An 18,025-nucleotide genomic window follows, 5' to 3' on the forward strand; every position below is an offset into this window, starting at 1 on the left:
GGGGGGGGGCGGGACAATGAGGGTTAAGTGACTTGCCCAGGGTCACACAGCTAGTAAGTGTCAAGTATCTGAAGTCGGATTTGAACTCAGGTCCTCCTGAATCCAGGGTCAGTGCTTTATCCACGGCGCCATCTAGCTACCCCAAGTGGTAACACATTAAGATTTATGGGTCATTTTTACTTCATTGTAGCAGAGTTTATTTTATCCTTTGATAGAGCTGTACCAGGGGGAATAGGGGAGAGATTCAAAGATAAATAATAAGGCAAAATCCATGTCTTCGTGATCCCCTTCATCTGACAGGATAATATTGCACATATACAAATAACTGATATCAAACCATGATATCTGCATTAAAGAAATACAAAATTCTTTGAAAAGTCTGAGGAGTGAAAAAGCACCGATGGTGCATGAGATCAGATTAGGGAAGTGCAGATGGAAGAGGTAGGATTTCAGCTGGGTTTAAAAGAAGGTATAGAATTGCATAGAATCACAGAATTTCAGAGTTGGAAGAGACCTCCATGGCTATCTTGTCCAACCCATATCCAGAGAAAAATCCCCTCTACAAGTAACTGGACAAATGATCACCTCGCCTCTGTTTGAACACTTCTGATGAGGGGGAACCTTCTTCCTCCAGAATAAACTCATTCCATTTGGGGCTAGTTCAAATAAATATACTTTCTGCTACTACTACCCATTGTTTCTACTTCTGCCTGGGTGGGGAGAGGGAGGATGGAGAAAGATAGAGCAAGTCTAATCTCTCTCCTACATAAGAACCCTTCAAATACTTAAAGACAAATCACTGTTGTCCATAGGCCTTCTCTGCTGTAGGCTTTGTTGTTGTTGTTCAGTCATTTTTCACTTGTGCCCAGCTCTTCATGACCCCATTTGGGGTTTTCTTGCAAAAGATATTGGAGTGGTCTGCCATTTCCTTCTTCAGCTCATTTTGCAGATTAGGAAACTGAGGCAAATGGGGTTAAGTGATTTGCCCAGGGTCACACAGCTAATAAGCATCTGAGGCAGGATTTTGAACTTAGGAAGATAAGTGTCCCTGACTCCTATTTTTTTTTTCAACTGAATCAACTAGATAATGGCTAAACAAATTCGGATAAGAGAGGTAAAAAAGTAACAGAAGGGAAATTATGAGGGACTCAGAGAAACATGGGGAGACATATTTGCATGAACTGATATAGAGCCAAGAAAGCAGAATCAAGCAAATATACACAGATACAAAGTGACAATAACAATGTAATTAAAGACAGTACTTCAAAGCAGCTGATCTCGGATTAAATGCAATAAACAATCTCCATCTTCTTGATAGAAAAGCAGATAACTATGGGCCATGTGGTCACTGTGTTCATAGTTTTTGCTTAACTGTTTTTGGGGGACTACATAGGGTTATATGAAGAGGGGAAAGATGACATGGTATCAGAAATGGAAGTGGTATAAGAATTAAAAGGGATCAATACAACATTAAAAAAAAAAGAAATGCATTGGCAATGTACACTCACCCCACCCCCCACCATGGGTAGAGATTTACTAAGGGGGGACAGCAGGCAGAGTCTGCCACATGGGCACCAGCTCCCTTCCCTACCCCCTCAGTCCCAGTCAGCAGAGCCAGCTTGGACCTAAGGCTTAAGCAGAACCATATGGTAGATGGAGGAACTTCCAAGCTTTCATTTAACCCTGTATTGGCCCTCTAAGAGATATTAGGCAATCTTCTCTTTCCATTACCCCAAAAGGAAGAACTACATTTATTTCAGCAATAGTGATGGTTTACATTGTGGAGCATTAGTGCTAAGGATTTAAAAGTGCTGGGGAGAAGGAATTACATTTGCTAGCCCCTGGACATCTCACCCATATCACTTGTGGGTCATATTTTCCCTACTGCTTCCAAACAAAGACCATAGCCTGGTTGTGTCATTCCAGCCAGCTCCTCTCCATTCCTCTGGAGTTTCTATGTGTCTATCAGTAGAGTAATATCATAGGACCATAGCTTCAGATCTAAAAGGGACCTCTGAAGTCACCTAGTCCAACCTCTTCATTTTATAGATAAGGAATCTGAGACAGAGAAAGATTTAATGATTTACACACAGCAAGTAAGTGTCAGAGCCAGGCTATCCCACTAGTCCTCTGTCTCCCCCTCCCTCCCTCTCTCTCTCTCTCTCTCTCTCTCTCTCTCTCTCTCTCTCTCTCTCTCTCTCTCTCTCTCTCTCTCTCTCTCTCTCTTTCTCTCTCTCTCTCTCTCTCTCTCTCTCTCTCTCTCTCTCTCTCTCTCTCTCTCTCTCTCTTTCTCTCTCTCTCTCTCTCTCTCTCTGTTAACAATTCATTCTTTCCATCATCATTTGTCTCTGCTCCATGGAAGGGAATATGTGACAAAGAAACAGAAAGGGGCTTTGGCTCTAAACTTTCCAGGAAGGAAGAAAATACCCTTTTTCTACTTCCCGTGTTTAGGTAATTGCAATGTCAGGCGGATTTTACTCATTAAGTGCTTAGGCTAATTGGAAGGAATAACAAAAGTCATATCCAAAGTCCATCAGAATGCATGAAAAACATTTATGAAGCATTCACTACATGCCAAGCCCTGAGCTCAAGGACTTAGGATACAAATACAAAAGCCAGGTAGCTGCTTTTGTAGAACTCACACTTGCAACATTTCTCCCTTCTCTCAGACACCAGCACCTAACTGACACAGGCCCTCATCATCTCATGCCTAGACTACTGCAACAAGCTGATGGTTGGTCTCCCTGCCTCAAGTGTCTCTCTCTCCACCCTAGTCCATTCTCTTCTCAGCAGTCAAAGTGATTTTACTTAAGCACAGATTTGAATCTGTCACTCTCTATTCAAAAAAACTCAATTGGCTCCCTATTACCTCAAGGACCATCTATAAAAGGCCTTTTAAAGCCCTCCATAACCTGGTAACCTTTTCAGTCTTCCTTTATCTTCCTCCTTTCCATGTATTCTTCTTTCTTTCTTTCTTTCTTTCTTTCTTTCTTTCTTTCTTTCTTTCCTTCTTTCTTTCTTTCTTTCTTCCTTCCTTTCTTCCTTCCTTCCTTCCTTCCTTCCTTCCTTCCTTCCTTCCTTCCTTTCTTTCTTCCTTCCTTCCTTCCTCTTTCTTTCTTTCTTCCTTCCTTTCTTTCTTCCTTCCTTTCTTTTTCTTTCTTTCTTTCTTTCTTTCTTTCTTTCTTTCTTTCTTTCTTTCTTTCTTTCTTTCTTTCTTTCTTTCTTTCTTCCTTCCTTCCTTCCTTTCTTTTTCTCTTTCTTTCTTCCTTCCTTCCTTCCTTCCTTCCTTCCTTCCTTCCTTCCTTCCTTCCTTCCTTCCTTCCTTCCTTCCTTCCTTCCTTCCTTCCTTTCTTTCTTTCTTTCTTTCTTTCTTTCTTTCTTTCTTTCTTTCTTTCTTTCTTTCTTTCTTTCTTGTGAGGCAATGAGGGTTAAGTGACTTGCCCAGGTTCACACAGCTAGTAAGTGTCAAGTGTCTGAGGTCAAATTTGAACTCAGGTTCTCCTGACTCCAGGGCCTCTGTGCCACCTAGCTGCCCCTCCATGTATTCTTATGACCTAGGAACACAGGCCTCCTTGGTTTTCCTCTCATAAAACACTCCATACCCCAACAGTGCATTTTCACTTGCTGTCCCCAGTGTCTGGAATTCTCCCCCTCCTCACCTCTCCCTCTTGGCTTCCCTGGTTTTCTTCACATCCCAACTAAAATCCCACCTTCTGAAGAAAGCCTTTGCCTATTCCCCTTGATAGTAGTGCCTTCCCTCCGAAATTATTTCCAATTTATTCTGTATATATCTTACTTACACATAAGTGTTTGCTTGTTGTCCTACCCCTTTGCCATTAGATTATCAACTCCTTGAAGGCAGGAACTATTTTTGCTCTTCTTTATGTCCCCAGAATTGAGCACAGTGCCTGGCACCTAATAGGTACTTAATAGAATTTCCATTAATTTGATTTGAAGATAATGAGGTTAACGACATATGTGGTGGAGGAGTGACCAAAAATAGAAGTCAGGATCGGAGAATTCACAAAGATGGTGAGTGAAACAACAGGGACGTCCCTATTCTAACATATATTCACTAATGTTCTCAAATGGATTCATGGATACACTGAATCACCCTTTCCAGATTCAATGATAGTGTTGATTTAATTTGAATTTTCTGAGCAAGAGGTAGCAAGGTGGAGGAAAGGAAGGGTACTTGTGGCAGGACAGAAAATGGACAAGTAGAGACTGGGCTGAAGTGCCAGGGAATGAAGAGTCCAAGTGGTTTAGTTCCAAGCTCAATTTCCCAAAAGCAGATAAGTGGCCTGGGGAAGGCTTTGTCTGAGGTTTGAAAATTGACCATTGCTGGAGGCCTAACATGAAATAAATGAATCAGTTCTCTGATTTGTAATGGCAACCTGTGCCTACCATTATTCATCATCTCTCTCCTTTGAACCTCTCCAGAGGCTGGCTTTATGCCTATTCTAGCCAACTCTCTTTATCCTTTCTTTTACACACACCCTCAATGGGCAATTTGCTCCACTTTGCTATTAAGAAAGGCAAGTTTGTATTATCTGATCACTTACAATAGGGGCAGTTAAAGTGGCCCTTGCTGAGGATTTCCTATCAAAGCAGCTAATTCTGTCCCTAAGGGCTCAGGGAATGAAGACAGGCAGAGGTTTTACAAAGCAACAAGCAGAGTCCCAATTCCCTCTATAGGAAATTGATATGATTTGAAAGGATTTGTCAAAATAGGCACGTGAGGTTTGCGTTAACCTCTCTGAAAACTGAAGTAGAAGAATGATTCTGTTGTGAGCTGGATATAGCCGATCTGCAGGTTAAAGCCTCTGAGCCCTTCTTTGGCTTGGCTGAGAGACATCTGGAATCATTCCACTGCCATGTTTTATTAGAACATTCAAGCCACCTCATTAAAGGCCATGGAGGAGACTGGGAAAGCCAGATGATTGCTATCAGATCAATCACAGATTGATCCCATGCCATCTGTATACATCTCCATTTGTCATATCTGTCTTTTAGTATGGCCACCAACTAAACAGGTTTCAAATTACTTTTTTTTTATCAGTGTTTCCTAGGATTTGCAAAGAATAACGAGTCCCATCACATTTTCCAGACATTGCTGTTGAGTGAATGAGTTGATAAGAAACTAACTCATCCATCAAATGACTCTTAATGAAATTACTGAAAAGTGGCAGCTTCAGGATTTAACCAGGAACCTTTCCTATCCTGTCTTATCCTTTTCTATCCAAGTCTAAGATGGTTAAATGACAATCAAGGTGTGTCCTTGTATCACTGAGGGAAGGAAGCAAAAACAAATGGGGAATCATTATATTATAGAATTCTACCTAAAAGCAATGTGTAACGATTGGAATGACGCCACCTGCTGGATACTTACTGTAGAAGAGTTCTTGGCGGGAGGAAGTGACACGGACTAGTGGGAGGAGGAAGGAAGAGACTGGCGCTGACTCTGGGGGTCTTTCCTGAGGACGCTGGAGGAGAAGGGAGCTAGAAATGTGCTCTCCCTTTAATAGATAGGAATCTAGGCCTTTCTCTCTCTCTTTACCAAATTCTTATTCTCCTTAATAAATGCTTAAAAGTCTAACTCTTGCTATTATTGGCGACCACTCATTAGATATTTTAGACAGTTTAGCTAGAATTTTAGCCCTTAACAAATGCCACATCTCCATATGAACCCCTCAAAAAGTCATTTTACTTAGAAAATAGGAGTATATTTGGAGTTGTAGGACCCAGGTCTGAGACCTCTGCCACTTACTAGCCAGGTGATCTCAGGAAAGTCAATTAATTTCTCTGGGTCTTTCTCATCTGTAAAATCTGGTTGTTGGACTAGCCAGTCTCTAATGCCAAAGAATCCCAACAAGTGATGTCCCTGTGGTGGACTGTCTTCTAGTTCAAAGACTGAAATTCAGGAACTTTTGATTATCTTCCATAAGGTCTCTCTCCTACTCCATCATTATTTAATGATTTTTATAGAAGTTAATTGGGGCAGGGTTGTATCTTCAAGGGAAGTGTGCAGAGGAGAGTACTTTTGATTATAGCCACCTCCAATGGGATTATCTCTGAAACACTCCAGTGAAAATGTCATTTCTTGGGTATAGAGAGACAGGGTATCTCACCTCAGGTTTCCCCCACACTCTTGATCTCATCCAACATCCATAAACAAAGCAAGGCCTGTCTGCCATGCCTTAACACTGAAATGTTGATGAGGGTGTGTAATAGAACATTGGCAAGCTTTAGACAAACAGAATTACAATATTTATATTAACGCTCACAATAGGCGTGGTCAATTAGCCAACATCTGGAGCCAGAGGCACACAAAAGGCTCATTATGGAAAACATACCAGATATATCTCTTGCAAATATTGTGTTTTAAGGAAGCATTAACCACATTCCACCAAGTCATAGAAAGGCTTTCAATTAATGAAAAGATGATGCCTTTATCACTTAACTAGAAATCAGCAGATAGCTAAGTTTTGGAGCTAATCAAGATATTTCATGTGTTCAGGCTTGATCTTCATTTCTCCAACATGTTCTCTCTGGCCTTTCTTCACACTGAAAGAGAAACATTTATCTTCCAGTCAGACAACTGGACTTTTCATTACTCTGGCTCTAAGCACCTCAACTGTATTATAAACCCTTTATGAGCATGCCTTATTCCACTCTGTACGCTGTCCTCAGCACCAACTTGCCTAGCACAGTGCTTTGCACATAGTAGATGTCTGTTCTTATCTATTCCACACCTGTGATTTCATTGTGACAAGGAACTCTCAGTGTGAAAACTCCTACAAATGCAGTTGGCATCTTCTGTGTAATTTATAGTCTTGGAGATTTTCCTGGGGCACTGATAGGTTAAATGATTTGCCCAGAGTGACCCAATTGATATGTGTAAGAGGCAGGATTTGAATCCATGTTTTCTTTAATGTGAGGCCTCTATCCACTAAGCCACAATGTCTTAATAAAGAAGTGCTTAATAAATTTTTAGTAAATGCTTCCAATCGTCCTAGGTTGATTTTTTTCCCTTTTTCCTGCAGAAGTATTCTTTGCCCTTCTGACTTTGCTGATTACATCCAGGATGCCATTTTATGAACTAGCCAGAATAAATAACATATTGTAGCTAAGCTCCCTGCAATATTTCACTCATACAGTGAAATAGGATGGTAAGAGTGCTAGACTTTGTGTCAGGGAAAACCTGGGTTTTGCTCTGCATATATATATATATATATATATATATATATATATATATATATATATATATATATATATGGCTGTGGGGAAGTCACTTAACCTTTCTGGACCTCATTGTCATCAGTAAAACGGGGACAATCATACCTAACCTAACAAAAAGGAGTTAATGCAGAAAAAAGTATTTTGGAAACATTAAGGCATATATAAATATCCACTATCATCATTAGTATTATTAGGCAAAGCAGGAAGGAATTACTGGTAGAATAAGTCTACTTTATTGTTGATAACAAAAGCAAGCTTCCAATATAGAAGCTTGAAGGTAATCAAGATCATTTCTCATGGGGAATTCAGAAGGGGAAAAATGAACATTTTACAGTTTTAGAGAAAGGGAAAACATATCTTCATGTTCTATAATGAATGATTTTTAATTCTTTTAATCTTTTGAGCCAAATGATATAGCTTTGCTCTAAAATAAACTGCACGGTAACACCGGCTATCATTATAACATTATAAATTAATTATAAATGCTAGGTATTATTATATCACCAGTCCCTGAAAGAATCTTGCCAGAAGCCATTCCTAAGCTCCTGCCTTTGATTTTTCTTTCTTCTGGTCCGTTGCTGTAGCTCCTCCCTCTCCCCCCTTTAATATTAGCCCTTCTATTTGGCTTCCAGGCATAGGCAGTGGCAAGTAGGGAGGGGGTGTTCTGAAGGGGTTTTCTTTAAGTGGGGAGCACACACAATAAGCCCTTGTCACAGCACTTGTTCATGCCTTTAAGTTCCTGCCTGGTGAAATCCCTCCTGGAGTTGTCATGAAGCACAATGAGAGGTCACTATACAGAGGATGCCTGTCTTGGGCCAGCACAAAGATTCCTACTTCAAGGAAAGTCTAGGCTTTGATGGAATACAGTTAGACACTTTTTGGAAAGTGACACAAGAAGGACAATCTTGTCTGATGACCATTTTTGTCTGAAGCTTCATGCCCCTGGGACTAGTTCAATGATCGTTTGTGTCATCTCACAGTAGGGTTCCGTTCATTTTCAAAAAGCCCCAGTGACTCCCCTCTGCTCCCTCTCCTCACTTTCTCCATCAAAGAATGAACACCCTTTCTTTTAGAACCCAAGTTCTGAACCTGGAATCCACAGACCTCCACAGATAGATCTCCAGGGGTCTGTGAACTTGGGCAGGAGAAATGATATCTTAATTTTCACCGACCTCCAACCAAAATTTAGCACTTCTTTCATAAAGTTTGTTTTTAATAAAACATTATTCTGAGAAGGGGATGGCAGTCTTCAACAGACTTGCCAAAGGGGTCCATAATACAAGAAAGTTTAAGAACCTCTGCTTTAGAGATCCATCCCCAACCTTCTCTTGAGACCTTCCACTAAGGCAACAGTTAAATCACTGTATATGTGTGTGTGGGGGGGGGGGACTAAGAGAAGTATGAGTTAGACAAACCAGTTATTTCAATGCTGTGTAGATCTCAAATCCAATTTTACTGAAATTCACACTTTTGAACCACTTGGTCTAACTTCTCCTGGACTTGTGATGTCTCCGTAAAACTGACTAAAAGCTGATTCTTTAACTCGGTTCTTTAGATGCCAGTCAGGTTCAGAGGCAATAACCACAGCCCAGTGCAAAGAACACTGGATTTGGAGTTTGAGGACCTGGGCCTGACTATGTCACTTATGTCTATGACCTTAGGCAAGTTGCTTGTTCTTTATAGGTCTCAGTTTCCTCAACTGTAAAAAGGGGGAACGGGGGGAGGGGTGGACAAGATGGTTTCTAATATCCCTTCCAGCTGTAAATCTCTGAACTCATAAACATTCTTTTGTTAATGTCCAAGTTCCAGGGAGACTGAGACAACCCAAGAGCAGCCCAGCTGAACTAATTAAAGCGGGAGTGTGTCTGGTCATGCTCAGTCTCCCACAAAACAGGAGGGAATAAAGAGGGCAGGAGATCTCTGAGAGCTCAAATAGGTGACCTCCCTCAGAAGGCTTCCCTACTTTCAATTTTTCTCATTAAAAAAGAACATTTTTCACCTAGACATCCACCCACGAGAATAAACCAGCAAGCCCCCGTTCTTTTCAGGTTGCTGGGCTAGGACGTCCTAAGGCTCCTCCCCGCAAAGTGAGTGGGCCAAACCCTACGAAGCTGCTTCGTGTAGCCGCAGCCAAAGGACCTGGGCAGCAGCTGGACAGGTGTGTCCCAGACCGTCCGCCCCGCCCCTCCTCCATAGGCTTTATCTCTTCGGGTGTGATTGCTCCCCGGCTTTCCGCGATCCCCGCCCTAGGTGGAGGGGTTTGCCATCTTCCCGGAAGAGTAGACCCTGGGCAGTTAATAGGCGGGCTGGTGGGCACCTCGCGGCGGGGTAGGGGGGGGGCGGAGAGGGCTGCGGGGCAGGTGCACTTCAGCCTGCCACTGAGCAGTAAATTTCGTAATTACAGGTTAGGGAAGTGGAGGTGCCCTTTGATGTGAGAGACTTTCTTGTAGTTGCTACAACGGATACAATTTGGCCAAGATATCAAATACAGATAGTAAAAATTTAATTAACAAATCAAAGCTTTTATCTGAACTTAAAAAAAAAAAAACAACTGAAGCCAACAGGTTTCTTCAATCTGAGAAACTCCAGTCAGAGATGAAGAGGAAAAAAGCAGGATCTTGTAGTGCAGAAAACTTACAACCTTTCCTTGGTGATTGCCTCCAGAGATAAAGCTTCTCTTAACTGCCTGTTCTTTGCAAAGAGGTTTTCAGGCTTCCCTGTAAAGTGAATCCCTTCTTAAATGGCCTTATTTAACGTTTGGGGGTTTTGTTTGGGGGGAGGGGGGCGTTGCTCTCATTTAACTCTTTGTTCTGAAGACAACGTGTGTGTGTGTGTGTGTGTGTGTGTGTGAGAAGCCTGGCTATAAGGTTTCCTGTGTACTCTTATGTGGTCTTAGAAATTAGTTATGTGCCTAGGACATTTTTTTAAAAAGTCATTCAATATTGACTCTTCAAAATCTCATAAGACTATTTCTAATACATAGATCCAGAGAGATTCTTTTTAGATGCCAATTTTATCTATCATGAGAAAACAAAAGGGCATGAGTCTAGAACAGGTTTCTTAAACTTGGGGTCCATTAACTTTTTAAAAGAATATTTTAATAACTTCATTTCATTCTAAATTAGTTTCTTGGTAATCTTAAGTATTTTCTTTTATGAATTTAAAAACATGATTCTGTGAACGGGTCCTTAGACTTCACCAGACTGTCTAAGGCATCTATGACAATTTAAAAAAAAAAAAAAGGTTAAGAACCATTAGAATAGAAATTCATTTACTCATAAAAGGAATTCTTTTTTAAGATGCAAAGAGACATTGCAAGGTAATGGGAAACTCACAAAACATTTTAAGGTACTACTAAATAATCTTTTTAAAAATAAAAATAAAAAATCCTCACTCTGGACTAATATTTTACAATGACCTTCTAGGTGATCATCAATGTTCTAGGCACTATCTACAGAAGAAGAAAATACAAACCAAAAAAATAAAATAAAATAAACAAACACCTTTACATTTATATAACATTTTGCCAAGTGAGGCACCTTAGCATAGTGGATAAAAAAGGTATTCAGGGAAGACTTGGGTTCACTTACCATCTTTGAAACATCCTGCCTGTGTTACTGACCGTACTCTTGAATCACTTACCCCCTTAGGGTACCCTAAGCAATTCTTTGAGATTACAGGTCACAATGAAGGTCTTGACCTGCACTGGTAGAAGAAATGTTCTTCATCCTGGAGTTCCCTACTACGACATCACAGGTTTGGTCCCTATTCACTGAGGATACTGCCTCCTCCCTCAAAGACCGTAGGACCTAGTGGGGAGAAAAGACTAGCATAAGAGATTCACCCAACATAAACACATGGTTAAGAGCATTTTTGTGTGGTTCAAACTTTAAAATGCCATGAAAATTCCAAAAAGAGAGCTGAAAGAGTCAAAGAAGACTTCATAGAAGAGGAGGAGAAACTTGAACTAGATGAAAGATAAGTGTCAGACCTAGAGTCAAGAAGATTAGTCTTCCTGAGCTCAAATATGGCCTCAGACACGGTCTAGCTGTGTGACCCCAGGTAAGTCACTTCACCCTGTTTGCCTCAGTTTCCTCATATGTAAAATGAGCTGGAGAAGGAAATAACAAACCATTACAGTACCTTTTGGAAGAAAACCCCAAATGGAATCACAAAAAGTTGGACAGCTAAAACGACTGAACAACAAATAAAAGGGTTTTTTTTCTTCCTTTGTTATTCAAATGGAAAAGTGAAAATAAAATAAAAATACTTAAAAAATCAACAGCACTGTAGTTTCCAATTTATTTCTTCAATTGACTCAGCCTATAATATATTTAACAACAGAGATTATTTTTATGTGAGGCCTGTTTTTAATGCACTCCTTCCTAATTCTTTGGCTTTTGCTTAATGATGTTTTAGGACAGGAGGGATTCTTTTTTTTTTGTCTATGTATCCATTGTTTCTACAACATATAGTAGGTGTTTGATAAATACTTGTTGAATTGAACTGAATAGACTAAGAGCTGTGACAAAGCTCAGAAGCTGGCATAGAAGACCCACATGGAACTTAGATCACTCTACAATGAGGGATTCTGTGCCCAGTGCAGGGAACAGAACGATGCATCTGGAGTCAGAAGAGGAAGATTTGAATCCTGCCACTGCTACCTTGTGACCCTGGCCAAGTCACTTAATCTCTGGGTTTCAATTTCTTTTTTTGTAAAATTAGAGTCTTACATCCCCCAAAAGAGAAAAAGACCTATTTGTACAAAAATGTTTATAGCAGCTCTTTTAGTGGTGATTAAGAATGGGAAATCAAAGGAAAGACTTGTACGAACTGATGTATAGTGAAGAGCAGAACCAAGAGAACATTGTGCACAGAGACAACAATACTGTTTGATGAAAAACTGTGAATAACTTTTCTCAACAATACAATGATCCAAGACAATCCCAAAGGACTATCCATGAAACATACCAGCCACCTCCAAAGAAAGAACTGATATTGATTGAACACAGACTGAAGCATGCTATTTTTCACTTTCTTTAATTTTTTATTAATTTTCTTGTACAAAATGACTAATATAGTGGTGTTTTACATAATTTCACATGTATAACCCATATCTGATTGCTTAATGTCTCAAGGAGGGGGAGGTAAGGAAGGAGGGATAAAATTTGGAACTCAAAACTATGAATAAAAAATGTTTATTTAAAAAAAACAAAAAATGGAGTCTTGGATAAGATAAATATATTAGATAAATTCTATCAATATAATTAGGGGTTAAGGGCATCTGTGAAACTGATGCCCTTAGGAATCTTTATTTTCACTAGCCTCTAAATAAAATTTAGCATTTCCTTCAAATATTTAAAAATATTATTCTGAGAAGGGTCCAATGGACTTCACTAAACTGCCCAGGGGGTCCATGGGCCATAAAAAATGTTAATATCCACTGATAAAGAACCTCTTCTCCAGATTCCCCAAAAGAACTAGTAGTTGTTTTTGAGAGTTGTCTTAAAGTGTTATTGGCAATGTAGGATTACAGGCTCAAAGATGTAGAGTGATAAGGGAAAATAGACATCATCTAATCCAATCCCTTCATTTTGCAGATGAAAAAACTGAGGCATGGATATTAAATGACACAAGGAATTGAGCCAGTGCTGGAATTCAAGTCCAGGTTGTCTGATTCCAGGTGCCGGGATTACACTATGCCACACTGACTCTTCCACTCCACTGTGACATGTTGGCATGTCTTCATGCACTTAAGCTTCAATTTTTATGAGATTGGCTATAAGCCAGGTCATGATGGAAATCAAGTTCCAATCCAATGAAAGGACAACTTCATAATCTCCACCTACTTGGGACTTGCTCTCAGGTACTTGCTGAATACACCCTATCTCATTTTCTTCCATTTGAGTTCAAGGTAGACAATTTCCACCAAGCAAGACAGGCAAATTTCTAATACACCAGATTACCTGGCAGTGTCCTGGGAGAGCAGAACACTGATTTCCCTTCTCCCAAAGGGGTAAGGTGAAAAAAACTAGTGATTTACCTGAACTGGCAAAATGCCCAATACTTCTCTGAGGTTGCCCCACTCTGCTTCTGCTACAAAACCCAATTATTAACTTGATTAAATCTGACAAACTTATGATGAGAAGTAATAAAAATAAGGATAAGAATGTTGTTGCTGAGTTGTTTCAGTCATGTCTGACTCTCTGCGATGTGCTTTGGCAGTATTTCGGCAAAGATACTGGTTTGCCATTTCTTTGGCTCATTTTATAGATGACCTAACTGAGGCAGAGTTAAGTGACTTGCCCAGGGTCATGAGAAGCATTCTATCCACTGGACCACTGTGCCCTTAGTATAAGAATAGTTAGCATTTGTTTAGTGCTTTAAACTGTGTGAAGTATTTTACAAATATTATTTCATTTTATTGTCACAGCAATCCTGCGAGATAGGTGCTATTATTATCTCTATTTTGCAGACAGAGAAACTGAGGCAAGTAGCTGTTAAGTGACTTGTCCAGGGTCACCCAGCTAGAAAGTGTCTGAGGCCATATTTGAACTCAGTTCTTCCTGACTCTGGGTCCAGTGCACTGTGCCACCTAGCCACCAAACTGACGAAAGGGGCAAAGGACCTTGGTATTACACCGCCCTTCAGGCATCCATTCCTGAAGAAAGAGTGAAACTTAGTGAAGGGCCGAAATGAGGAGCTTCCTTGTGAATCTACTTTGTCTCCTTGCAGTTACAGAAATCCTGAAAACCTGAGTTGTGCAAGTTACATTTTGTGAGCATTCTGGGAAATGTAGTCTCCTGTGTTGCTCTTCTCAAGGCTTCCCAAGGATTCCACTTATTGGAGGACTTGATGTCTGGGTTGTGATTCTGATGTAACCTGCCACTTTCCCATGAAATTCAAGGATGGACTGCACATTTTAGACTGCTCTGTCAGCTTGGGGTGATGTCTGGGTATCATTCATGTGCTGCCATATCCCTCTCCCCAATGAATTAACTGAAATCTCTATAAGGGAAAAGCAGCACCAGTGAACCTTACTTTTACTTAAATAGCCAAGCAGAAGCCTGGAGCCCATGTAGGACCTTCTGTAGGATAGTTCTATTACATGACTCAGGGAACCCCTAGTAAGATGCCCGAAGTTGACAGAATAGAATAAAGATGAGGAAAATAGGAACTGGTCATTTTAAAGTGATTTTATTTTTTATTCAGTTCTATGATATATAATCTATCGATACAGATATATTCTATGATATACAATCATGATATCAATACAGACATATTCTATGATATACAATCATGATATCAATACAGATATATTCTATGATATACAATCTATCAATACAGATCTGCAACTATTCTACAACTTACTGACACTAAAAAGCCACATAACTTGACCAGGCTCACACCACCAGTACTTGTTAGAGATGAGACTTGAATTCAGGTCTTTTGGATTTACAAGCCAGCTCTCTTGCCATCAGCAGCCTGTATCTCACAGGAGCATGTAATTCAGAGCTGAAAGGGACTAAAACGATTCAACAACAACACTTTGAATAAAAAGGATGATGATGTGTTACCACTAGTGGACTGTTTCTTTTCCTCGGTTATCCAGTCCTATTTCCAGAAGCAGTGGAAAGGGAATAGGAATAATTGTGTGGCACCGTGATTGAAATAAAGGTCCTTACAAGGAGTTTCCTTCTTGTCCCACTCTCTCACTCTCTCCTTCAGAGGAAAACAAGCCCTGGCAGATTCATCATTGAATGTTCTGCTCATTCCCATTTCCTTCCTGGCTAACTCTCCTTCCCGTAGAAGGGGGTAAGAAGCACAGTTCCTCTTCAACTTCTCATTCCAATCTTCCTCCATTCCCCACACACTTGAACTCCCAGAGGCATCTCTTCCCATTAAGAAGTTAAGGAAGGGGGCAGCTAGGTGGCACAGTGGATAGAGCACTGCCCCTGGAGTCAGGAGTACCTGGGTTCAAATCCGGCCTCAGACACTTAACACTTACTAGCTGTGTGACCCTGGGCAAGTCACTTAACCCTAATTGCCTCACTAAAAAAAAAAAAAAAAAAAGTTAAGGAAGACTGAGCCAAAGGGAGTATGTGTTGCTAGAGGCCACTGTTTATCAGTTTGAGATCTAAACTACAGGTAAGAACCAGGAAAGTTATTTTCCACCCTACATTCTGCTTTCCAAAGCTGCAGTCAAAGGTGGGAAACACAAACACAGTTGCCTAAGCCACCTCATCAGAGGCTGTACCCAGGAGGAAAACCTCTCTCTCTCTCTCTATGCCTGTAAGGAAAAACTCTCCATGCCCATGTGCCTCCACCCTAAAGACATTTCAGTTTTCCCTAGATCCCTGACCTTACAACCTCTTTCCACTCTCTCTTCTATCTCTAGATAGATGATAGATAAGTGGATAGATAGATAGATAGATAGATAGATAGATAGATAGATAGATAGATAGATAGATAGATAGATAGATAGATAGATAGATGATAAAGAGAAAACATTTATTGAGCATTTACTGTGTGCTGGACTCTAATGCTAAATGCTGGGAATACAAATAAAAGCAAGCAATACAGTTCCTGCCCTCCAAGAGTACAGCCTCTGATTGCCTGGCAAAATGGATCCACTGGACAAGGAAATGCAAATCACTCCAATATCTTTGCCAAGAAAACCCCAAACGGGATCGCAAAGAATCAGACATGACTAAACAACATTTATATAGTACTTTAAGGTTGGCACAGTGCTTTACAAAAATGATCTTATTTGATCCTCACAACAATCCTGGGAGGTTAAGTACTATTATTATCCCCTTTTTACAGATGAAGAAATCAAAATGGATAGTTGTTAAGTGACTTGCCCAGGGTCACACAGTAAGTATCTAAGTTTGGATTTGAACTCAGGTCTTCCTGATACCTGGTCCATTGTCCTATGTATTGTGCCACCTAGCAACCCCTTCAATATACCTTACACATAGTCATTTAATCTTTGCCTGAAAACCTCAAATGATAGGGGACCATAACCTTCCCAGGGCACCCCATTCTACTTTTGAACAGCTCTGATCATTAGGGATTGTTTCCTTATATCAAGACTAAATCTGTCTCTTTGCAACTCCAACCAAGTGCTCCTAATTCTAGGCTATGCCCTCTTCCTTGAAACAACCCTTCAAATCCTTAAAAAATCAATCAGTTATTGTGCCTACCACAAAGCCATTTTCTCTCAATAAATAGTCCCAGTTATTTCCACTAATTCTTCTATGTCTTGAGCTCAAGGTCCTTGACCAATCTAGTCACTTTCCTCTGGATTCACTTTTTCTTCAGTTGTTTTAGTCATGTCCAACTCTGCATGACCCCAGTTGGGTTTTTTTTTTTTTGGTAAAGGTACTGAAGTACCTTCTCTAGCTCATTTTACACTTGAGGAAACTGAGGCCAACAGGGTTAAGTGACTTATCCAGGGTCACATGGCTAGTAAATGTCTGAGGCTGAATTTAAACTCAGGAATATGTCTTCCTGATTCCAAGCCCAGTGCTCTATCTTCTGTGCCACCTGGCTGGATGCTCTGTAGCTTATCAATATCCCTCCTAAAATGTAGCACCAGCTCTTGGCACAATATCCAGATGTTGTATGAGCAAGGTGGACCATTGGGTCACTGGTCTAGACATTCCTATGCCCCTATTAATGAATTCTAAGATTACTTTAGCTTCTCTAACTATTACATTGTCATTTGCCCAGGCTCACACAGGAAATAAGTGTCAGAGGAGGCTCCTAACATCTCAGATCTTTTCCAAAGTGCTATCTAACCACACTTCTGCCATGTCCCTGTCCCCATCTTTTACTCATTATGCTGATTTTTTTCAAACACAAGTGTAAGCATTTAAATTCATCCAAATTAAATTTCCTCTCACTAAATCCATTCCAACACAAAGGCTGTAAAGATATTTTTGAATCTCAGTTCTCTCCCTCAGCATGTTAACTATCTCTCCCAGCTTTGTGTCATCTGCAGATTTGACAAGCACTGTAGTTATGCCTTTATCCAAATCATTGCTACAAATGTTGAACAGCACAGAGCCCTGACACATTGCACTAGAGACCTTCCAATTTAACAGTGAACCATTAATGACTACTCTGGGGGCACAGTGGAGAGAGTTCTGGGCCTGGAGTCAGAAGACCTGAGTTCAAATCCAGCCTCAGACATTTACTTTTGGTGTGATGTTAGACAAATCATATAACCCCTACTTGCCTCAGTTTCTTCAACTATAAAATGGAGATAATAATAGCACATGAGGATCAAATATTTGTAAAATTACTTGGCATAGTGCCTGACAGCAGGCTCTATATAAATGCTTATTTCCTTCCTCTTTCATCTAGCCCTCATGTATCTTTTCCATAAGGCTGGGGGTCTGGGATGGAAAGGAAGGATCTCTGTCAATGGATTGATCCTACATAAATGAGCCTTAACCCTTTTTAATCCTCAGGAGCACAGTCACCTCCTTGCTAGCCTACACTGCTAGCCAACACCTCTGCTACAGACCTCCATACCTTCCATTTCCTTGGCATGGCCCAACGCACCATTTTTGCCTGACCCCAATCCCCACATGTCCATAGGAAACCACAAACAGCAAATCTTTTGCATTTGTCTTTGATTTTGCTATTCCTTTTTTTAAATGACATTCATTCTTTCTTTGTATATTCAAATCCTCCTCTCTCACTTTATTTCCTCAATGTTCATGATGTCTCAGATAGAGAGGGAATAAGTTCTCTGTCACTAGCCAATAGTTTA

The sequence above is a fragment of the Dromiciops gliroides genome, chromosome 1 (assembly GCF_019393635.1).
Source record: "Dromiciops gliroides isolate mDroGli1 chromosome 1, mDroGli1.pri, whole genome shotgun sequence".
Lineage (NCBI taxonomy): Eukaryota > Metazoa > Chordata > Mammalia > Microbiotheria > Microbiotheriidae > Dromiciops > Dromiciops gliroides.